The 25,409-nt window shown below is 39.3% G+C and overlaps 1 protein-coding gene across 9 annotated transcripts in view; it reads right to left on the bottom strand.

The window, feature by feature from the left end:
• Positions 1–25,409, bottom strand: part of ULK4 (unc-51 like kinase 4) — a 653,086-nt gene that overhangs the window by 569,713 nt on the left and 57,964 nt on the right. The gene's annotated exons all lie outside the window — the stretch shown is intronic.

Here is a 25,409-nt window from a genome sequence, read left to right as displayed (position 1 = left end):
CTCCTAACTCAGCAAGGAGCATGCTTCTCCCTCTCTTTCTGCCTGCCACTCCCCCACTTGAGCTGTATCAAATACAGAATATAAACAAAATCTTGAAAGAAAGGAAGAAAGAAAGAAAGAGAAAGAAACTGAGAGTAAGCATTTAAAAACCTCCAAAGCCATTTGACAATGCTTGACTCTGTAAACAAGAATACAGACAAATTGGACCTGCACATGGACCTGCACATGGGGTTGCCACCCAACAGCCATGCACTAGAGGAACACTTGTTAATGTGGTATTTTTGAAAAAGCTTTATTAAGTTATAACTGACACAGAATAAACTGCATATATTTAAAGTGTACACTTAGGTACATTTGACATACATATACGTCTATGAAATCATCACCACAGTCAAGATAACACCTCCACGTGTTACCTCAAGTTCCCTTGGTAATCCCTCCATGTTGCTCCCTTTCATTCTTTCTCCAGACAGCCACTGATTTACTTTCTGCCATTAACTCACATTTTCTAGAGTTTATGTAAATGGGATCATATCTTATGTATTTTTTTTGGTCTGGCTCTGTTCACTTAGCATAATGCATTTGAGAGTCACCCATGTCGCATCATATATCAATAGTTTGTTCTTTTTATTGCTGAGTGGTATTCCCCTGAATGGATATACCAAAATGTATAAACCCCACCACTCACCGCCTCACACATAATGAACACTCTATGTGAGTGAGAAGGAAAGGGAAGCATGTAAATCACATCAGCCCTTAAAGGAGGTCACTTCTCCTACAGTCTTCCTTTTCCATGACCTTTACTGATCATCCACTAAACCATCCAAAATTAACAGCATTCAGACTTTTTTTTTTGTAATCTACAAAAACAGATCTGTCACCAGCATACCTACCCCAAAGCTAAAGGAAGTATTCTGAAAAAAAAGGAAATGATAAAGGAAAGAACCTTAGAATTAACAGGAAGGAAACAAGAACATGAAAGAATAGAGATAAATGTAACAGATTTTCCTTCTCCTTTTAGATTTCCTAAACTACGTTTGATGGTTGAAGCAAATATTATAATAATGTCTGCTTTGGTTCTAAATTAATTTAGACAACATATTTAAGACAATTATATAAAAATGAGGGAAACAAAAAGGTTGAAAAGGAAGGTAAGTTTTCTATGCTTCATTTGAACCAGTAAAACAATAGGTTATACAAAATTATACACATATATATGATAATATTTGATATATATATATAATATTTAGAATCAGTAAAAACCTATACAAATAGACTCTAAAATACAATAAAAAATCAAAATTATGAAAAATGTTCAATAACTCATACAAAAGTAAAAAGAATATGAAAAACAGCAAGAAGAAACAAAATGGTAGACAATATCAAATCATAATTATATTAAATGTAAATGGTCTAAATACAATTAAAAGACAGAGTTCCTTTAAAAATATGACACAACTGTTGCGATCTATAAGAAACTCACATCAAAGACAGTGATATAGGCAGATTGAAAATAAATAATAAAGTGTATACATGTACATGCATATATCTGTATATATACATACATTCATGTATATGTATGTCTGTGTGTGTGTATACACACACACACACACGTATATATAGCAGTAATCAAAGCAAAACAGGAATGGCTATTTAATATCACATAACATAGATTTCAGAGCAAGGAAAATTACATAACAAAAGGTTCAATCCACCAATAAAATGTACCAATCTTAAATGTACATGCATCAAACAAAAAGCTATAAAATATGTGAACTAAAAAGTGACAAAATTATAAAAAGAAATAAACCACCAATTATATTTGTAGACTTCAACACCCTTCTCTCAAAAATTGATATTTTTAAGTAGGCAGAAAATGAGCAGACATCAAAAGGACAAAACTCTACACATACAAATTTGGCAACTTAGATTAAATGGACCAACCCCTTAGAAAACACAAACTATCACAACTCACCCAATATGAAATAGAAAATTATTTGCAGATGACATAATTGTCTTCATAGGAAACACCAAAGAATCTACAGAAACAAACTCCTATAACTTACAAGTGAGTCTGGCAAAGTGACAGGATAAACTGTCAGCATTCAAAAACTAACTCTATTTCTTCATATAAGTAATGAACACATGGAAACTTAAATTAAAAATACCATTTACAATCACTGCAAATATTAAATACTTAGGTATAAATCTAACAAAACATGCATAGGACCCATATGCTAAAACCACACAACACTGTTTAAAAGAAATCAAAGAAGATCTAAATAAACAAAGACATGAATTTGTGCGTGTATGTGCTATATTTTCTGCGATTATGACCATTCTGATTGGGGAGAGACTGACCCTCCCAAGGCTAGCCAATTCTTAAAACAGCAAAGGCTCAGATTAACTATGTCTTTGATATGCAAACTAGCAAATCCCACCATATACTCCTCTACCTGGTCCATACACCCCAGGAGGCAATATTCTTCTGCCTTCATCATCCAGAGGAGTGTTAGCATCCAACTAGAGACTACCCTATGGCCCAAAGTCTGCTTAAGTTATTCCAACAACCCAATCCTAAACTGCTCACCCTTCTCTTGCCTTTCCTATGGAAACCCCAATAAAGGCCATGGCCTTAAGCATTCCCCTTGCTGCCATCTTCTGCCTTCTGATCTGTGGTATTTTTCCATGTGGTCCTGGGTGGCATGCCATGCCTGTCTCTAGGACTTGTGAGTATAATAAACTTTGCTTTCCTGAGCCTCTCCTCTGTCTCCTTTGGTGGCCAGTCCTGACTGACCATCTTATAAACAAATACAAAATAAGAGATAAACTATGTGCATAGAGAGGAAAACAATATAGTAAAGATGTCCAATTTCCCCAGTCTGATAGTCCAGTTTAATGCAATTCTTACAAAAATCCCAGCAAAAAATTTTGTAGCTATCAACAAGATCATTCTAAAATTTCTGTGGAGGGTGCCTGGGTGGCTCAGTCAGTTGGGTGTCGGCCTTTGGCTCAGGTCATGATCCCAAGGTCCTGGGATAGAGTCCAGTGTCAGGCTCCCTGCTCAGCCGGAGTCTGCTTCTCTCTCAAGCCTTCTCTTCCCCCCACCAACTCCCGACTTATCTCTCTCTCACTCACATACACTCTCTGTGTCAAATAAATAAGTAAAATCTTTAAAAATAAAATAAAATTGGGGTGCCTGGGTGGCTCAGCCATTAAGTGTCTGCCTTCGGCTCAGGTCATGATCCCAGGGTCCTGGGATCAAGACCCACGTCGGGCTCCCTGCTCAATGGGAAGCCAGCTTCACCCTCTCATATTCCCCTTGCTTGTGTTCCCTCTCTCATTGTGTCTCTCTCAAGTAAATAAATAAAATCTTTTAAAAATTTTAAAAAGTAAAATAAATAAAATTTATGTGGAAAGGCAAAAGAATTAGAATAGCCAAAACAATTTTGAAAAAAAGTGGGGGGACTTGAAATTATTCTAGCTGATTTCTATACTTACTATATAGATAAGTAATCAAAACTGTGTGGCACTGCCAAAGAAATAGACATATTGATCAACGGAACAGAGAATCTAAATATAGCTTCACACAAGTATGGCCTGGTGATTTTTGACAAAGGTCCAAAGGCAATCCAATGGAGGAAAATTAGCGTTTTCAACAAAAGAAGCTAGAGCAACTGGGTATCCAAAGGACAGAGGAAAAAGTAAGCCTTGACCTAAGTCTAACACTTTATACAAAATATTAACTTAAAATGGACCAGGGACTAGGCTGCCTGGGTGGCTCAGTGAGTTAAAGCGTCTGCCTTCAGCTCAGGTCATGATCTCAGGGTCCTGGTATCGAGTCGCGCATCGGGCTCTCTGCTAGGCAGGGAGCCTACTTCCTCCTCTCTTCTCTCTGCTTGCCTCTCTGCCTACCTGTGATCTCTCTCTGGCAAATAAATAAAATCTTTAAAAAAAGAAAAGGACCAGGGACTTACATGTAGAACATGAAACTATAAAACTGGGTTGTGAGTGGGGATGGGATAAATTCTTCAGGATATAGGTAAAAAAGTAGACTTGACACCAAAGGCTAGGAAACATTGAAAATGTGCAGTTGGCAAATAAGCACATGAAAACATGTTCAGTGTGATTAGCAATTAGGGAAACGTAAATTAAAACCATAATGAGAGGGGCACCTGGGTGGCTCAGTGGGTTAAGCCGCTGCCTTCGGCTCAGGTCATGATCCCAGGGTCCTGGGATCGAGTCCCGCATCGGGCTCTCTGCTGAGCGGAGAGCCTGCTTTCCTCTCTCTCTCTCTCTCTCTCTCTCTCTCTCTGCCTGCCTCTCTGCCTACGTGTGATCTCTGTCTGTCAAATAAATAAATAAAATCTTAAAAAAAAAAAACCATAATGAGATATCACTATACACTTAGCAGAATGGCAAAAATACGAAATAGTGACACACCAATTGCTACTAAGAATGGAAAGAAACTAGACCACTCATACATTACTGGTACAGACATTCTGGAAAATAGTGTAGCCATTTCTAGAAAGAAAAAAAAACACTAAACATGTCATTACTCAGCAAACTGTTCCCCTGAGTATATGTCCCAGAAAAACTGTGATTTGGTGCTAGGTTTACTCTCTACCTAACCCCAGATCTTAGGAACTTATCCCAGAGAATGAAGACTTTGATCCACACAAAAGCCTGTACAACAATGTTTATAGCAGCTTTATCTGTAACTGTCAAAACTCAGAAATGACCGGAGTGTCTTTCAGCAAGTAAGTGGTTAAATAAATGGTACAACTGATAACATGGAATACCCTTCAGCAATGAAAAGGAACTACAATGTGGACGAATCTCTAAAGAATAACTCTAAGTATTAAAGGCCAGTCTCAACACATTACATACCATATGACTGAATTTATGCAACATTCTCAAAGTGACACAAATACAGAAATGGAGAGTAAATTAGTGGTTGCCAGTGGTTGGGGTGGGGGTGAAACACGTGACAGAGCAAATGTCTATGATTCTAAAACAGCAATCTGAGGGATCCCTGGGAATGCAACTGTTCTGTTCCTTAACTGTTTCAATGCCAATATTCTGGCTGTAACATTGTACCATAGCTCTCCAAGATGTTACCATTGTGAAAAACTGGATGAAGCCTACACACACAGCATTTCTGTATTGTTTTTTTACAACTGCATATGATCCACAGTTATCTCAAAAGGTTTAATTCTTTTAAAAAGCCAACCTCATACTAAATTTGAAACCTAGATCTCACTTTCTGCTTCACAAAGTTAGTGGCAGGGATTTATAACATTTTTCCATTTTATAATCCACTGGCATTTTCTATCAGTGAATGTCACTTGAAATTAAAAACATTTCAATGCTACAGATCCTTAAAGAGATAAAACAGTCTGAACTGCCTGCAGCGTAACAGAAATTGCTCTGGAGCTTAGTGTCTTGTAAATAGACACACATCATAGAATCTATGCTAGTAGAGCCACAGCGACCGGACATGTCACCTGCAAAAGGTACCCCTGATAACCCTGAACAGTACACAACAGGTAATGTTTGTCTGCAGTGTTATTTGTACAGATTTTCCATTTGCTATTTTTAAATTTTAAAAGAAATTTTAACATTAAAATGGAAAACTGTAAGATTAATAATCTAACATATGGCATAAATGACAAATACCAAGGAGAAAAACAAGTTTTTGTTGACGTAGGTACAATGACATTGGAAAATGCCAATACTAAACCAAACAAAAAGGGTGTGGTGCATAAACAATGTATCTTGGAATGCTAAAAAAATAAAATTAAATTTAAAAAGTAAAAAGTAAAAAAATAAAATACCCTTGTTTAGTTCTTCTTCAAACTCAAAAATCAAATAATGTGTGGATATTGATCTTAGCATATTTTCTTATATTCTGTAAAAATTCACCTGGCCTTCTAACACTGAAACCAAGAGGCATCTGAGTGGGTCAGTGGATTAACCATCTGACTCTTGATTTCATCTCAGATCATGATCTCATGGAATTAGGACATGGGACATGGAGCCTGCTTAAGATTCTCTCTCTCCCTCCCTCCCTCTGCACTTCAACACACACACACACACGCTCTCTCTAAAAAAAATTTTTTAATTAAAAATAGGATATTCAAGGGACGCCTGGGTGGCTCAGTTGGTTGAGCCGTTGCCTTCGGCTCGGGTCATGATTCCAAGGTCCTGGGATAGAGTCCCACATCGGGCTCCTTGCTCGGCGGGGAGCCTGCTTCTCTCGCTACCTCTGCCTGCCTCTCTGCCTGCTTGTGTGTACTCTCTATCTCTGACAAATAAATAAAATCTTTAAAAAAAGAAAATAGGATATTCAAGTATTATGCTACTCTTGTGTTCATTTTTTGAAAAACCAAAGTATGGAATGGGAAGGGTCTTGTTTCTAGCATCATTATGCTTTGAGGCACACCTACATGTGTCATCATTACTGAAGACTATCCTTCTGCAACCACAGGTATGATTGGTTGATTACTACAAATAATAATTTAAGATTGTACTATTTCCTAAACTACTTTAAAATCCAAACCTATTTTATACCAACTTTGACAAGGTGGAAGAAGGCCTCTTTCAGCTTTATCTGAAGTCATCAGATTGAAAAAAATAGTCAAATGTACGTCAGTCTTACCTATCTTAGACTGAGTCCCTTAAGTCAAAGGTAGAAAGACAGGAAGATGAGTTAAGAATACCAAAATTTGGAAGTTCTGTAGTTATAAAACTAATAATCTGACACTTGCACAGATAAAATTTACTTGCTATTGACCCTCAAAATAGTTCTTAAATATTCGTGTTCAAAGTTATACAATAAATAGCTATAAAAAGAAACTAAATTAAACTCCAGATTCAGAAAATATCTGGCATTTCCTATTTGGTCAGTGTTTTTTAAACTAACGGGACCTCCTTTTAAACTCTACTGACCTACTCCCAGTTGGAGATAGAGCAGCAGTCACCATAACAACTATTAACATAATCTTTTAAATTGGGTATTATTCAACCTTCTCCCCTAACCTCTCAAGAGGTATTCCACAAGCTCAAGTGAACAGAGAATTCCAATTGATAACACTCTGTCCAGGCTTTTTCTTTCTTAGAACCCCACTTTCAATGTCCCAAACATAGCTCATGCACATAAAATAAGAACATGATAAGTTTCACGGTCCTCTCTTAAATTTTATTCATATTAAATCTTAGATTCCCTTGGATCTTGCATTTCTTGCCAAGTAAAATCACACCTGTAAACTTGAAACTTCAAACCCTCATTTTCACAAGAGCTGGTTAAAAAAGTGAGAGAATGTAGTCTTGACACACAAAAGCAGGCCAATGATGCCAAAAAAAGATGGAAAACCTGTTTGAAGAGAATATAATTCTGTTCTGTATTTGATAACAGAAACTGTGATTACAAGGAAACACTGTTGTCTCCACAAAGTTCTCCTAGTGACATGCTAACATCAAAGTTTTAACACTATCATCTGTGGATGTAGCCTTTAATCTCTGATTCTCTGCATATGGGTTGGGCAACTGCATTCAAATTGGCATCTAATTCCTAAAAACCAGATAACGGAAGATGTAGCAAGGACTGCTAACTTGTCCCTTCCCTGTTGAGGCCTAAATATAAACAACCAACCTATAACTGGTGGATTCCTTCTCATAAAGATAATAAGCTGTCAAGAAAAGCAAATAAAACACGGAAGTAGATTTCTTACAGTCTTTTACAGTCCCATAGAAAGTTTGGAAGCACTAGGCACACAAACTTTATCAACTTCCTCAGTTGTTTGGGGGTTTTTGTTTTTAAAAAAGGTGTCAACAACTTTCAAATGAAAAAGAAATTTGTCATGTTTTGGTTACCAGTGATCCGATCCCCCTTCTGAATACCCCTGAACTTCCTTTTGGGGAAAAACCTTTTGTACTTCACTTAGTCTGTGGGATGAGAAAAAGGGCATTCTGCCGTCCAAATATGGAACCTGATAGGGACCCTGGCTCCCTTTGGAAACGTCTTTCGTCCCATGGTCTGGTACAGTCTAGGGAAGGCCACAGTCTAAACTCAGCCAGCAGGGCTCTTGCTCAGAAATCTGACTCTTGAATGGATAGACACAGAGTAAAGAAAATGATGAACTTCATTCACTCATTCTGGCAGTGGCCCCAACCAAGACTCCAAGAGGGTCCTGCTCCAGAGGCCTTCCAGAGTTGACAGGTGCTGACTTCTCCAAACCTTCTCTTGGACCCCTTGACCTTGCTCATACCCTCCTAATAAATACCCCTTATGCTTACGGTAGGCAGAGTCAATCTGGAAAAGTGATACACAGTACCACTGCTGACCAGTTCTCCTTTCCTGGACCCACACCAAGATTTCCCAACACCCCCACCTGGCGTTGGATGTGGTGGGGTGACTAGGTCCAGCCACTGGCCAAAAGTGGAAACAATGTAGGTATGCCCATGTGCAATTTTCCAGTCTCTCCTCCCCACCCCAGGAAACTTGAAAGCATTCTGCCAGAGGGAGATGTCATAGAGATGGAAGCAGCCTAGAAGGCTCAGGTCAGATGCCCTCAGAGCAACCAAGACCAACAAGAACAAAGGTGAGCCTGAGATGTGGATGGTCTTCATTATCACAATATAAACTAGCCTATCATGAGACTGAACCCTCATTCAAGGAGACTACTCTAATTATACATAGAAATAAAGGCTTGGGTGCCTGGGTGGCTCAGTGGGTTAAGCTTATGCCTTCGGCTCAGGTCACGATCTCAGAGTTCTGGGATTGAGTCCTGCATCGGGCTCTCTGCTCGGCGGGAAGCCTCCTCTCTCTCTCTGCCTACTTGTGATCTCTCTCTGTGAAAAAAATAAAATCTTTAAAAAAAAAAAAAAAAGAAAAGAAATAAAGGCTTTTTAATGCTTTAAAATAATCACTAATAAAACACTCAGTAAACTCTTGCACATATATCTAAGGGTAAAAGATCATTTGTGTGGCAGTTAAGATCTGCCATCAACATTTATGTCATGGATCTGTTACCACGGTTGCAAAGCACCAAGCACCAGAAAAGCAGTGTTAAAAGTGTATGAATAGGGCAACTGGTGGCTCAGTCAGTTAAGCGTCTGCCTTCAGCTCAGGTCATGAACCCAGGGCCCTGGAATCAAGTCCCGAATCAGGCTCCCTGTTCATGTGGGAGTCTGCTTCTCCCTCTATCTCTGCCCCTCACCCCTGCTGGTGCATACTCTCTCCCTCTCTCCCTCAAATAAATAAAATCTAAAAATACATCAATAAATAAAAGCATATGAATAAATCTTGCTATGCAGATTAAGTTAAGAAATTAGATATCAGACTACAATAAATCTGTAATGAATCTGTCGTTTGAAACCTGAGTAACCATTAAAATTATTTTGTCCTTTCAGATGGATGGCAGACAACATATCCTGAATATTACTTGCCTTGAAAATAACAAAAAATGTCAGGTAAAATATTTTTAAATATGTTTATAAAATGTACCACTAAATTGCAAGAAATTAAGGAAACCTGAAAGACCAAAAATAGAGAAGAGGGGAAAACAGATATAAGCAAGCACTCAGGACACTTTAACCCTGGGAAACCTGGGTGGTTCAGTCAGTTAAGCCTCTGACTCTTGATTTAAGCTCGGGTCTTGATCTCAGGGTCATGGGGTGGAGCCCCAGGCTGGGCTCCACACTCAGCAGGGTGTCTGCTTGAGCTTCTCTTTCCCCTCTCCCTTGGTGTCACACTCTCTCTCTCTCTCTCACACACTCACTGTCAAACAAACAAATAAATAAATCTTTTTTTTTTTTAAGAAGATACTTTAACCTTGGTGGCATGTGCTAAATCTTGGTGACCTTGAAAATGACCTTTGGAAATGGAACAAGAGACAAATCTTAGGCCCTGCCCATAGTGTGGCATCAAATATAGGAGATCATTTATATTCAGTTGAAACCCCAAGGACGTAGGAATAAAACAAGAACCAGCCTGCAAAAAAGGACGGTAAGGAATCTTGAGATCTTGGTACTGAATCAAGAGGGGAGGGGGTTGGTGGGCAGGCAGGCAGGTATCTTCCTCGAGCATTGAACCAGGTCTGAAAAGCACATCTGCAGGTCACATTCTCATTGCCTCTCACATGGGAGACCAGAGATTCAAGCACCTGGGAGTTTACTCAGCTGACCAGTCACAACATAGCCTTAATGATGGTCTACAGTTAATGAGGTATAAATGCCAGGATTTCCCCAGCAGACTGTAGAGCAGTGATTCTCTATTTTACTGTGCTTCATAATCCCTGAAGAATTTGTAAAAACACCATACTGGCCTCCACCCTCAGAGTTTCTCATTCTGTATATCTGGGGTGGGGGCCTGAGAATCTGTATGCCTAACAAATTGCCCAGTGGTGCTTAAGTTCTAAGACAACAATGAAATCACTACTGTAGGAGCCAATGTTGACCGCATATTAGAATCATTTGCAGGGCTTGAAAAACTATAGATACTGTATCAGCCCCAAAGATTCTGGTTTAATTGGTCTAGGGTGTAGCCTGGACTTCAGAATTACAGAGAACAAAGCCTGAAAGTCCAGGGAACTAGAAATGTTGGAATTCTTCTACAAAATGCAATCTGTTCAAGCCACCAAACCGCCCTTCCCAAGTGGGCCTGAAAAACATGCCTCAAGGATAAGGGAACCAGCACCTTTGAGAAGCTCTTGGCTATCCTTGACAGGCTGGGGAGGGTGGAGGGCCCAACAGAAAATACAAGCAGTGGAACTGGGTTCTCTGGTCACAGTGGGAATAATGGGACCTAGAGGTAGTAGAGGCCAATGAACACTTAACCACAGGCACAAGTGCCACAGGGAGTCACGTGGCAATCTGGTAATCAGAGTATTCTGACCCACAAGAATCCAAGATGATGGTAAACTGGCCATCAAATCAGCCTACTAAAGTGACGATTGACATACGGTAAGAAAATTTCTAGATCTACTGGGCAGAAACCTAACAAAAATCCCCACACCAAGGATTCAGTCTCTCACCCAGATCCCACACCCAGGCTGGTTCATAGATCCAGAGCTCCGATATTAAGCTAAAGGTCCCTTCCAAAGACACCCTAAAAAATGGTCACAGTGAATGCTATAGATCTTCCCTCACCACTTTCCTTCCCCAGACCCATAGAGTCCTCAGATATTTACCATGGGTCTGAGAACTGGGAAAATACCCAGACCCTTTAAACTTTTTAGATACTGACTCTGAACTTGGGCTGATCTCTGAAGACCTAAGAAGCCATTTTACTCTAGTAGTCAGATTAAGCAAGAGCTTATCAAGGCCAGGTGCCACATGGGATCTTACTAAATCCATCTCACATCTGTCCAGTGGGCCTATTCTTGGTTAGTATCCTAGAACATACAATGAGAAAAGATATGTGCAGTAACTAGTAGGATCCCCAGAGCGATTCCCACCCAGTGAAATGAGGACTATTCAGAGTACAAAGAGACAAAGCAGAAGTTCCTGGAACTACAATACGTGCCCTGCCCACACATTCAAAGACAGTAAAGCAAAAGCAAGCCATATCCACCAGATCAACAACTAGGAACCAGTGCCAACAAAGACTTGAAAAGTACAGGGATGGGAACTTCTATCACATCCCCACTTAACTTGCCTGTTAAGCCAGTACAGAAACTACGTGGGTTATAGCTACTGCAAATTTAATCAGCTGATGCCTACTACAGCTGCAGTTTCAGATGTGGCATATTTACTGAAGCAAATTAACATAGCCCCCGGCATTTGTTCTGCTTTCTTTTCCATTCTAATCAGTAAATAAAATCAGAAGCAGTTACCACTTACCAAAATGCCCCTATATCAAGTCTCCAGGTCTGTCATAATATAGTCCAGAGGGACTCCCTCATCTTGATAATCTGCAGGCTAGCATACTGTTTCATTATCCTGGTGGCATGCTAACTGGACCTGGTAAGTAGCACCCTAATTTGGATGCCAGAGGGTAGGAGAAAGAAGTCCTGCAAAAGATCATGGTCTATTACTCTGGTGAAGTACCTAGGAATCCAGTGGTCTTGGAGCATGTGATAATATTCCTTCTAAAGTAAGAGAGAAGTGGCTGTGTCTTACGTTACCCACTGAAATAAGGAGGTTCGATAATGGGTAAGTCTGTTTGGATTTTAGAGGCTCCAACCCATTTCCTGATCATCAGTAAGGCTGCCAATTTTGAGAGGGGCCCAAGAAAGGGCTCTACAGCCAGTCCAAGCTAAAGGACAAGCTCCTCTGTGAGCTGGGTCTCAAGACTCAGCAGACCTAATGCCACTGGAATGGACTGGGGCAGATAAGGATGCTATACAAAGCCTATGGCAAGCCCTAGCAGCAGAGTCATAGCACAGCACAGACCCCTAGGATTTTGGAATAAGGTCTTGTCCTGCCCTCTGTCAACAACCACAGTCCATTTGAAAAGCAGCTCCTGGCTTGTTCCTAGACCCTGGCTGAGGTTGAATGCCTAACCCTGGAATAATATGAGACCTGACCTACTACTCAACATGAACTGCATATTACTATAACATTCGTCACACACAACAGCATTTTATTTTTAAATTAAAATGGTAAGAATGGGCCCAAGCCAAGTAGATTCACTCACTCCATGTTTAGGTGACTCAGACTCCTATGGTTATCTGCTCTCCCTGCTCAGCTGCTTCTCCCATCCTTGACCCTTTTCACAACTTTCTAGGGAGTTCTAGATTTCCTCCCTCTCTGGAGAAAAAAAAAGCATAAACCTGGTTCTCATATGGATCTGCATGGTACGTCAAAATCAACAGAAAGTGGATGGCCACTTCACTGCAGTCCCCATTCAACTTGGCCCACAAAGACAACAATAAAAGAAAATCCACTGAGCAGGCAAAACTTTGGGTGGTATACCTACAAATAAAGAGAGATGAACTAAGGATGGATCTATACCAACTCAGAGGCAGTAGCTAACAGGGGAGTCCAAAACCTAGAGAGAACAAAATTATACCCCCCCCCAAAAGAAAGAAAATCATAAAGTAGGGAGGGATCAGAGAATTCGCTCCTGTATTTGGCCTCTGGACTACTGGTCAAGCAAACAATGTTCACCAATGGCAACTGTGTGATAGTGGCTAAGGGAGGGCAGTACAAAATGAGACACCGGCAGGGCACAGAGGCCTCAGTCTAAAATCAACCTATGATGATAACAAAGTGATGGGAGTCTAACAAGTGATTCCTTCCCCATGTTAGGTGCTGTAGCCAGGACTCTCTGGCAGCTCTACTAGAAAGAGAGGCACCTGCTCTACTTCCACCCTTCTCCACCTCCCTCCAGCAACCACAGACTAAATGGGATGAAGAGCGAAGAAGAAGCTATTCCAGACAGATAAAACAAAGCTGGACATATACTCCAGGTATTGCCCCAGTGTCGTGGTAAAGCCCTTCTTCTGTATCTAATGTAGGAGCTAGTAGGGTAAGACAACATACATACATATCTTTATCGAGGGTTAAATGACATTTTTATTTGGGATCAACAGAACACAATTACTCCTGCTACATAAATGTCTTCTTAAGAAACCAAGTTATCATTGTCCTTCATTAATACTGAGTCTTTTAGGTACCAGAACAATGTAAAAGTTATGGCACAAAGAACATAACCTCAATACTGCGGTTGGAGCTTGCTATATATAACTGCTATTATTTACTTGGAACTGTGTTCTTAATAGTCATCCCGTCAACATTCCTCAATAGTAGAAATACAAAGGAAACTCATTTTAAATTGCAGTTTTCTGCCTCAGGGATCAGCTCTGATTAGTTCTGTTTTGTGCAATTCTCTCCATCACCAATTCTCTTTCCAGGTTTCTTTCATCTAATAGAAAATTAAATGTGATGCTCTGCTAGGTTCCCAAGGATTACTAAATTATATCATATTCAAATATATAAGCCTCACAATTGCTACTGCAAAAATATTATAACAAAGGTATGTGCATAGCCCAGGTAAAGCAAGCATAAAAATTAGAGCAGAAAAAACAGAAGCTAAAAATTGTTCTACAAGATGTCAGGTAAGAAATTAAATGAATTCTACCATTATAAGAAATCAGGAAACACGCCTTTTAAGAATTCTTTAATGTGAGATGTTTAATTTATCTGCAAAAGTGATTCAAATACGGCAATTCCCTCAAATGATATAAACTTCAGCATCATGGCTTAATACAACATATCCAGAATGTTTCACTTTATTCTACAAAAAGACATGATTATTATTCAACTCTCGCTTCATCATTTTCAACAAATTTGTCTCCGGCGCTATCCAAAAAGTAACAGAAAAACAAGTTTGTTTAGCAGGGAAGTACAAGGGCAGAGTTGCTGAAACAATGGGGAAGATTATAATTGATAACAGTCTCAGTTCAGGGCTACAAACAAACCAGAAATGGTTTCCCAGTATCTGATGTAAAAGATGGCATCTGTCAGCCCCTCAACACAGAAACTCCTGAGGAGACCACATTGACACAGCAGCAGAGTACAAAGCACTATGTGGGGCTATTTAAAAACCACGAGAGGGGAGAAGTATATAACCAACAGGGCAGAGGTCGTTCTGTAGTTTTATTTTTTTGTTGTTTTTTTTTAAGGAACCCATCCAGCACCATTTTTACAAATTGCCATCAACAAGAACTTGCTCAAATGCAGATTTTAGAAAGAAAAGTATTACCAGAAACCTAGCTAAACTAATTTTTTGTTGGTTTTGTTTTTTGTTTTTTTTTTAAGAAGTTCTTTCCACTGGCCACATTTGAGCAATTCCTTTGTCTTGAACTGTGACACATACACTGGCAGACACACAACACTGTTATTAACAGAGTCCTGATGATGGGCCAAATTTAAATGCCCCTATCCCAAGAACAGCGAAATCGCTGTCTCTTGAGATTCTAATCAAAAATTTATCTCTCTCGGGCGCCTGGGTGGCTCAGTGGTTAAGCCGCTGCCTTTGGCTCAGGTCATGATTCCAGGATTCTGGGATCAAGTCCGCATCTGGGTTTCCACGCAGCAGGGAGTTTGCTTCTCCTCCCTCTGTGTGTGCATGTGCGCTCTCTCAAATAAGTAAAATCTTTAAACAAACAAAAGCCCCCCTAAACCCACACATTTTGAGTTAGGTTTAGTATCACCTTTGCTGCATGACAGGGCAACAGGAAGCATAGAGATAAATTTTTTTTTTTTTAAGATTTTATTTATTTGACAGAGAGAAATCACAAGTAGGCAGAGAGGCAGGTAGAGAGAGATAGAGAGGAGGAAGCAGGCTCCCTGCTGAGCAGAGAGCCCGATGCGGGACTCGATCCCAGGACCCTGAGATCATGACCTGAGCCAAAGGCAGATGCCTAACCAACTATGCCACTCCAGTGCCCCCTCAAAGTGTCTTTGGAAGTGAGATGAGGCTGGTGTCCTTCTCACTCCTTCTGACATGCCCAAACCTTCTGTCATGCCAAAGGACCCACGATAGAGTCTCATATTATTACACCAGCCTCCTGGGTGCCCTTGACCACTGATCCCCTGCTCACTCCTCTTCCCCACTGAGGACATTGGCTCCTTCCTCCTCACCTTCTTTCCCACCTGCACTCCTGCACCTTCTGCACCACCTGCACCTTCAGCAAAGTGGACATCCATTTGGAACACACACCCAGCATCCTGACCACACAGTGTCCTTGGGCTCATTGCTCAGTTCATTAGCCTGCTCACCCCCAGTCACCTCCTGGACCCTGACAACACCTCCAATACTTCTCAAATTCAAACACTCTTCAATCTCCACTCTCATCTTTTTAAGATCCTTTCAAAAGCCCTTCCACAATACTTTTTAAACTCACCAATACCATCCATGTCAGTGAGTGCACCATTTCCTCGTTTACTTGCTTTCCTACCCGGACTGGGTCCTGGGGTGTAAGACTCAAAACCACAGGGCCTCATGTGAAAGGTTTGGAAGTGGCCACTCTCTCCCTCCAATGGGGAGGACTCAACCACTCCATTGATGTACTCTCTTCTAGAGAACGTCATACAATGAGGCAGATTGGTTTCTTTCACCTTAAATTCTTTATCACAAGCTTGGTTTCTAAGGAACCCTATTTTCTTTCAGGGAGAAGACAGCTTCTGAGCTTCTCTTCTACTTCAAATCCCATGGGCACTCATTCCCCTCTTTCTGATGCTGACCTGATGTACTTACTGCATTGTCAGAAGCCAGATGCAAGATCTTGCATCCCCCCACCACCAAGTCTTATCCCTCCCTGCTCCATCTACCTTTACTAATCCTCTCTTCCTATTTTAGGAGATAAAGCATCCCTTCTCTGACCTAAGGCCAATCATCCTCTTCAGTCATTCCCTCCTTCTCATCTGAAGGATTTTATACCTTCAGCTAGACCTCATTAGCCTATATCTTCAATGCCTCCCTCTGGAGTGAATCTCCACACTCGTACCCAAACTTCGTTATCTAGATACATATTTACCACTTACTCACCTCTGGTTTTCTACATAATCATTCCCATCTGGCTTCCACTGCATATAAACTATTCTTACGAGTTACTAATAACCCTCATCTTGGCAATTCCAATAAAAATGTCCATTTTCAAATTAACCTAAATCTGAGATGCAATAAAAAAGATGACCATTTTCTCTTTGGCACATGGTCATCTCTTCCCTTCTACTAACGCAACTCTCCTGAGTTTCTTTCTACTTCACCACTGTTCCTTTTCAGGTGCCTTTATGACTTCCTCTTTCTCTGTTTAATATCCTTTGTCCTTTATAAAGCTCCATGAAGACAGGGACATCTTTTTTTGTTCATTATTGTGTTTCCAGTGCCTACTCAATTACTTGGCCCAAAAAGCCTGGATCCATACCTAATATACTATATAAAATTAACTCAAAATAAATTATGGTCCAAATATAAAATCTAAAACTACAAAATTTTACAAAGAAACATAAGAAAAATGTTTTGTGACCTTGGAATAGACAAAGATTTTTAAGATATCAAAAGCATGATCCATAAAAGAGAAAAACTGATAAATTAGACAATCAAAATTAACTTTTAGCTAACACTATAAAGAGAATAAAATGACAAACCAGAGACTAGAAAAAAATACTGCAAACTACACATCTGATAAAGAACTTATATCCACAATACATAAAGCACTCTCAGACACAGATATTTAGCTATACAGACAGATCATTAAAGAGTGAGAGTTGGTAATGGATGGATAACAGGAAAACAGATACCAAAGTTCAGTACTAAGAAAACAACCCTAACTTTGAAGATTATCATTTCCCCAAAATAAATTGTTCTATGCCCATCAAGCCTCATCTCTTTCAGCCACATGCTTCCCAAATGCAAAGTGACATGGATCATCACTAGTCACACCTACATCATGAGACCTCGACCATGCTATTATAATTCATGCTATGTTGCCTGTCTTGCACTTTCTCATAAAGCTAAGTAAACTTGACACTGAATAAAAATAAATGGAAATAAATATATATATTTATGTATATACTACTACATATATACTCCCATACATAGGGGGATTTAATTCACCAGAAGTTATCTAGCCCAGAGCTATTTTGCGGGGCTGGGGGGGGTGTTAATAATGATTAACAGACGTGGTGCTCTCCAAATGGTTCTTCTTTGGGCAATTCCAAAAAGTTGTGTCATTTGGGCAACTTGTTCATTTCATTCAAACTGTCAAGTATTTAGGCCTATAGTTAGTACCTTTTAATGGATCTTGAATTTCCCTCTTAGTCCCACTTTAACACATCACAAAAATCTTGATGTATTAGGTGTTCATTATCATTTAGTTTAAAATATTTAAATCCTCTTGAGCATTCTTCATTGGCTCATGAGTTATTTAAAAGTATTTCAATTTCCAATTGGGGGATTTCCCAGATTTCCTCTTGTTATCTATTTCTAATTTAATTCTATTGTAGTCAAAATTTATTCTAAATTTTAATTAGTGCTATTAATTCCATTTATTTTAATCCTTACTTAAGATATGTTTTATGGCTGAAAATGTCTTAGTGGATAATCAGTGTGCACTGAAAATTTATGTGTTTTACAGTTGCTGGAGTTAGTGTTCTGTGAATGTCAACTAGTTGTTTCAATTGTATCATCCAAGTCTTTCACATCCTGACTTTATCTTTTTTAAAATATATATAATGAATTTGTCTACTTTTACTTGTGGTTCTAGTAAATGATTTTTTTTTTTTTTTTTTTTTTTTTTTAGATTTTATTTATTTATTTGACAGAGAGAAATCACAAGTAGATGGAGAGGCAGGCAGAGAGAGAGAGAGAGGGAAGCAGGCTCCCTGCCAAGCAGAGAGCCTGATGCGGGACTCGATCCCAGGACCCTGAGATCATGACCTGAGCCGAAGGCAGCGGCGTAACCCACTGAGCCACCCAGGCGCCCCTAGTAAATGATTCTTCATCTATTTTAAACTGCTATTAGCATTCGGGTGCACGTGCCCCTTTGGATCACTACGTTTGGGGGAGGGAGGTTGGGAGAAGGGGGTGGGATTATGGACACTGGGGAGGGTATGTGCTTTGGTGAGTGCTGTGAAGTGTGTAAACCTGGTGATTCACAGACCTGTACTCCTGGGGATAAAAATATATGTTTATAAAAAATAAAAAATTAAAAAAAAACACAGACACTAAAAAAAAACTGCTATTAGTTGATACATACAAATTAAGGATTGTTAATACTTCCTAATGAGTTGAAACTTTTTTTTTTTTTTTTTTTTTTTTTTTTTGAGATTTACAAGACCAGGGGAAGGAGCAGGAGCAGAGGGAGAGGCAAAGAATCTGAGACTCCATGCTGAGCACAGAGTCCAAGCCAGGGCTCAATTCTATGATCCTGAAATCACAACCTGAGCCAAAACCAAGAGTCAGATGCTCAATCAACTGAGCCACCTGGGTACCCTGAACTGAAACTCTCATTTTAAAATACTCATCTTCATCTTTGGCAATACTCCCTTAATGTCTACTTTGTTATTAATATATCCACATAAACTTTCTTATTAGTAGTGTATCTATGGTATATTTTTTCCCATTTTTTTAGCTTGTCTTTTATTGAAAGTAGGTGGCATATAAACTGTACATAGCTAGGTTTCCCTCCTTGATCCAGTATGATAATCTCTTCCCTTTTGAATAGAATATTTAAGCCACTAACATCGAAGTTTGGTGAAGTTTAAGCCTATCAGCTTGCTATTTGCTTTCTCTTTTTCTCACTGGATCTTTCTCCCTTCTTTCCTGACTTCTTTTGAATTGAGCATTTAGTATTCTATTTAATCTCTTCTATTGGCTATTTAGCTATAGCTGTTTAATTTTTACTAGATATTCTGCAGATTAGAAGAATACCTATAAATTATCACAATTCACCTTAAATCAACAATATATTATTTCATATACAGCACAACAATATACTATTTCATATACGGCACAACACAAACAATATGTATATAAGACACATAAAAGACAGAATATGGTAATTGTTGAAATTTTTTCAAATATCATGACAGAATCAGCTCACACTGCCAAGAATCTTGTTGAACCTGGACCAAGATATACAAAGAGGCACTAGGTCCATTATACTCAAACTGCTGAAAATAAAAACCAAAGAGAATACCTTGAAAGCAGTTAGAGAAATGCTATATAGTTCATTCTGGGGAAACAATCACAGGAACAAATGCTGACTTCTTATCAGAAAACACCAATGCCATAAGATGCTAGAACAATATTTCTAAAGCTTGAAAGAAAAAAGAACTCTATCAGAATTCTGTATCTATGAAAAGATTCAAAAATAATGAAGAAATAAAGGGAAAATAGGCAAATTCATCCCCAGACAATTTAACAAAAAAATGTTAAAGTAAATCTTTTTTTTTTTTTTTTTTTTAATTTTCAGTGTAACAGTATTCATTGTTTTTGCACCACACCCAGTGCTCCATGGAATCCGTGCCTTCTCTAATACCCACCACCTGGTTCCCCCACCCCTTCAAAACCCTCAGATTGTTTTCCAGAGTCCATAGTCTATCATGGTTCACTTCCCCTTCCAATTTCCCTCAACTACCTTCTCCTCTCTAACTCCCCTTGTCCTCCATGCTATTTGTTATGCTCCACAAATAAGTGAAACCATATGATCATTGACTCTCTCTGCTTGACTTATTTCACTCAGAAAATCTCTTCCAGTCCCGTCCATGTTGCTACGAGAGTTGGGTATTCATCCTTTCTGATGGAGGCATAATACTCCATAGTGTATATGGACCACATCTTCCTTATCCATTCATCCGTTGAAGGGCATCTTGGTTCTTTCCACAGTTTGGCGACCGTGGCCATTGCTGCTATAAACACTGGGGTACAGATGGCCCTTCTTTTCACACATCTGTATCTTTGGGGTAAATACCCAGTAGTGCAATTGCAGGGTCATAGGGAAGCTCTATTTTTAATTTCTTAAGGAATCTCCACACTGTTCTTCAGAGTGGCTGCACCAACTTGCATTCCCACCAACAGTGTAAGAGGGTTCCCCTTTCTCCACATCCCCTCCAACACATGTTGTTTCCTGTCTTGCTAATTTTGGATCTATAAAGAACTCCTCAAACTCAACACACACAAAACAGACAATCATATCAAAAAATGGGCAGAAGATATGAACAGACACTTCTCCAATGAAGACATACAAATGGTTATCAGACACATAAAAAAATGTTCATCATCACTAGCCATCAGGGAGATTCAAATTAAAACCACATTGAGATACCACCTTATACCACTTAGAATGGCCAAAATTAGCAAGAAAGTAAATCTTTCAGGCTAACAGGAAATAGGTCTAGATACAAACCTAAAATAAAATGTAAATAAAAATAAAAGATACACTAGAGTGGGGCACCTGGATGGCTCACTCAGTTAAGACTACAACTCTTGATTTTGGTTCAGGTCATGATTTCAGGTGATGAAACCAAAGCCTTTGTCAGGCTCCACAGTTGAGTATGGAGACTGCTTAAGATTCTCTCTCCCCAGATATTTGCAAACGACATATCAGATAAAGGGCTAGTATCCAAAAATCTATAAAGAACTTATCAAACTCAACACCCAAAGAACAAATAATCCAATCAAGAAATGGGCAGAAGACATGAACAGACATTTCTCCAAAGAAGACATCCAAATGGCCAACAGACACATGAAAAAGTTCTCCACATCATTCAGGGAAATACAAATCAAAACCACAGTTGAGATACCACCTCACACCAGTTAGAACAGCAAAAATTAACAAGTCAGGAAATGACAGATGCTGGCGAGGATGTGGAGAAAGGGGAACCCTCCTACACTGTTGGTAGGAACGCAAGCTGGTGCAACCACTCCAGAAAACAGCATGGAGGTTCCTCAAAAAGTTGAAAATACAGCTACCCTACAACCAGCAATTGCACTACTGGGTATTTACCCTAAAGACACAAATGTAGTGATCCGAAGGGGCACGTGCACCCAAATGTTTATAGCAGCAATGTCTACAACAGCCAAACTATGGAAAGAACCTAGATGTCCATCAACAGATGAATGGATAAAGAAGATGTGTTATATATATATACAGTGGAATTGTATGCAGCAATCAAAAGAAATGAAATTTTGCCATTTGCAATGACATGGATGGAACTAGAGGGTATTATGCTGAGCAAAGTAAGTCAGTCAGAGAAATATAATTATCATATGATTTCCCTGATATGAGGAAGCTAAGAGACAAGGTGGGAGATTTGGGGGGTAGGAAAGGAAAAAATGAAACGAGATGGGATTGGGAGGGAGACAAACCATAAGAGACTCTTAATCTCACAAAACAAACTGAGGGTTGCTGGGGGGTCAGGGGGCAGGGAGAGGGTGGTTGGGTTATGGACATTTGGGAGGGTATGCACTATGGTGAGTGCTGTGAAGTGTGTAAACCTGGCAATTCACAGACCTGTACCTCTGCAGCTAATACATTATATATTAATTTTTTAAAATGAAAAAAATAAAATACATCAAAAAAAATTCTCTCCCTCTGCCCTTACCACCACCTCTTATAAAACAAAATAAAAAACAAACAAAAAAAAAAACCCACAAAACTAGAGAGGTAAAGATGTTGGAAATATAAAATACTTTTTCTTAATAATAAACTCACAGGGAGCCACAGAAAGTAGTACAGAGAGATCCCATATTCTCTTCCTCCAGTTTTCCAGTGTGTCTGATATCCTACACAGTTAAAGTACATCATCAAAAACCAGAAATTTGGCATTAGTACAATATGTACGTAGAGTTCTACTTCATTATATCAAATTCATAATCCTATGAATTGAATGCAGTCATAATACAGAATTAATCCATCATCAAAACCTTGCTATGCCTTTACAGTTAAACTCTCACTCTTCTCTCAGTATCCCTAACCCCTAGCAACCACTGTCTGTTTTCCAGCTCTATAATTTTGTCATTTGAACAATAATATATAACCTGACCTTTCACAAAGCATAACACCCTTGATATCCACCCAATTATAAATAGTTCCTCTTTACTGTGAAGTACTATTCCATGGTAAAGACACACAAAGGTCTGTATATAAGGACTCAAAAATTAAAGGATATTTTAGTATTTTCAGGTTTGGGCTATGACGAAACTGGTATGAATAGTCAAATATATACTTTTTTATGAATGCAGGATTTCATTTCTTTCAAAGAGAGCCCAGGAGAAAAACAGCTAATTCATATGGTAAATGTAGATTTCATTTTTTACAAAACTGCCAAAATGTCTTCTAGAGTTGATGTACCATTTTACATTTCCACCAGCAATATAAACAGATCCAATTCTCAGCATCTTTGCCCACACTTGGTATTGTCATGATTATGTTGTTTTTTTTTTTTTTCAGGGAGAACTCAACTTTATTATCTGTTAATTGTTTTAATACACATGTAGATGCAATCTTAGTTTGCTTTTCTCTAATGAAAAATATTGCTAAATATATTTAGCAAATGTACTTATTTACCATATATCCTCTTTGGTTTAATGTCCCTCATGTCTTTTGCCTATTTTCTTTTTGGGGGGGCGGGGGGGTTACATTTGTTCACTCTTGAGTTTTGAGAGTTCTTTGCTATTATAAATATGAGTCCTTTGTCAGATATGTAGTTTGCAAATATTTTCTCCCATGTGTAGTTTGCCTTTTCATCATCTTAACAGGGGCTTTGCCAGAGCAAAAGTCTCATTTTGATGAAGTCCAATTTACTGATTTCTTTTGTTTATGGATCATGCTCTTGGCATTAAATCTAAGAAATCTCTGAGGGTAACAAAGAGATTCTCCTCTTAACACTGTGGATAATCTTACTTTCCTATAAAGAACATAGAGTTTTGTTGTCAATCAGTTAAAATAATGGCCAATCACCTCTACCCTATGAAGACTTGGTTTTCCTTTAGTCCTAGGGCACAGTTCTTAGATCTAAAGTGTAGCCCTCCTAGAATTTCAATGAAAAGTCCATGGTATTTATCAAGCCCCTCTTAAGTTGGTGGGACTTAACCCCCAAACCCTTGATATCCCCAGCACTGGGCAACTGCTGAAATTTCTGCTGAACTCTTCAACCTCCCAGCTGCCACTCTCTGCCGGTTTCCATGCCGGTTTCCATACAGCACACACAGAGCTTCCAAGTTAGTTAAGGACTACAGAGGAACTGGTGTGCATATTTCATAGCTTTGCTATTGAAAGACTTCCCCCCCACTCCTTTTCTTAAACACTCCTGTCTAACGGTGCCAAGTTCCAAACACAGTTCCTTGGCCCAGCAAGAGTGCTGTATTCTACCTGAACTCTGTTCCCTTGCATGAATTCATGGTTCCAGCAGGGGATAACCCAATTAAAAGTACATCTCTTAAAGTCTGCCTCCCTTCTGTGAATAGTGTGTCCTCAGTCATGTGGACCATTTCCTTACACCATACACAAAAATAAACTTAAAATGGATGAAAGACCTCAATGTGAGACAGGAATCCATCAAAATCCTAGAGGAAAAACACAGGCAGCAACCTCTTCCACCTCAAGCTGCAGAGCAACTTCTTGCTAGAGAAACCTCCAAAGTCAAAACAAAGGCAAAAATGAACTATTGCAACTTCATCAAGATAAAAAGCCTTTAAACAGCAAAGGAAACAGTCAACAAAACCAAAAGGCAACTAACAAAATGGGAGGAGATATGTGCAAATGACATATCAGATAAAGGGCTATTATAATTAAAATCTATATTATATTAAAATCTATAAAGAACTTACCAACTCAACACCCAACGAACAAATAACCCAATCAAGAAATGGGCAGAAGGGGCGCCTGGGTGGCTCAGTGGGTTAAGCCGCTGCCTTCGGCTCAGGTCATGATCTCAGGATCCTGGGATCGAGTCCCGCATCGGGCTCTCTGCTCGGCAGGGAGCCTGCTTCCCTCTCTCTCTCTCTCTGCCTGCCTCTCCATTTACTTGTGATTTCTCTCTGTCAAATAAATAAATAAAATCTTAAAAAAAAAAAAAATGGGCAGAAGACATGAACAGACATTTCGCCAAAGAAGACATCCAAATGGCCAAAAAACACACGAAAAAGTGTTCCACATCACTCGGCATCAGGGAAATACAAATCAAAACCACAGTGAGCTACCACTTCACACCAATCAAAATGGCTAAAATTAACAAGTCAGGAAATGACATGTTGGCAAGGATGCAGAGAAAGGAGAGCCCTCCTACACTGTTGGTAGGAATGCAAGCTGGTACAGCCACTCAGGAAAACAATACAGAGGTTCCTAAAAAATGGAAAATAGAGCTACCCTATGACCTAGCAATTACACTATTGGGTATTTACCCCAAAGATACAAATGTAGTGATCTGAAGGGGCACCTGCACCCCAGTGTTTATAGGAGCAATGTCCACAGCAGCCAAACTATGAAAAGAGCCCAGATGTCCAACAACAGATGAATGGATAAAGATGTGGCGTGTGTGTATGTATACACACACACACACACACACACACACACACACACTGGAGTATTACACAGCTATCAAGAAATAAAATCTTGCCACTGGCAATGACATGGATGGAACTACGGTATTATGCCAAGCAATATGAGTCAATCAGAGAAACACAATTATCATATTATCTCACTGATGTGTGGAATTTAAGAAATAACACAGAGGACTGTAGGGGAAGAGGAAAAAATGAAACAAGGTAAAACCAGAGGGAGACAAACCATAAGAGATTCTTAATCTTAGGAAACGAACTGAGGGTGCTGGAGGGGAGAGGAGTGGGGGGACAGGGTAAGTGGGTAATAAACATTGGGGAGCACAGGTGTTGTAATGAGCACTGGGTGTTCTATAAGACTGATGAATCACAGAGCTGTATGTCTGAAACAAAA

Source organism: Mustela putorius, unplaced genomic scaffold, assembly GCF_011764305.1.
Source record: "Mustela putorius furo isolate JIRA1106 unplaced genomic scaffold, ASM1176430v1.1 tig00003834_pilon_pilon_pilon, whole genome shotgun sequence".
Lineage (NCBI taxonomy): Eukaryota > Metazoa > Chordata > Mammalia > Carnivora > Mustelidae > Mustela > Mustela putorius.
The sequence above is the reverse complement of the archived record's forward strand: the minus strand, read 5'-3'. Positions and strand labels throughout refer to the sequence as shown.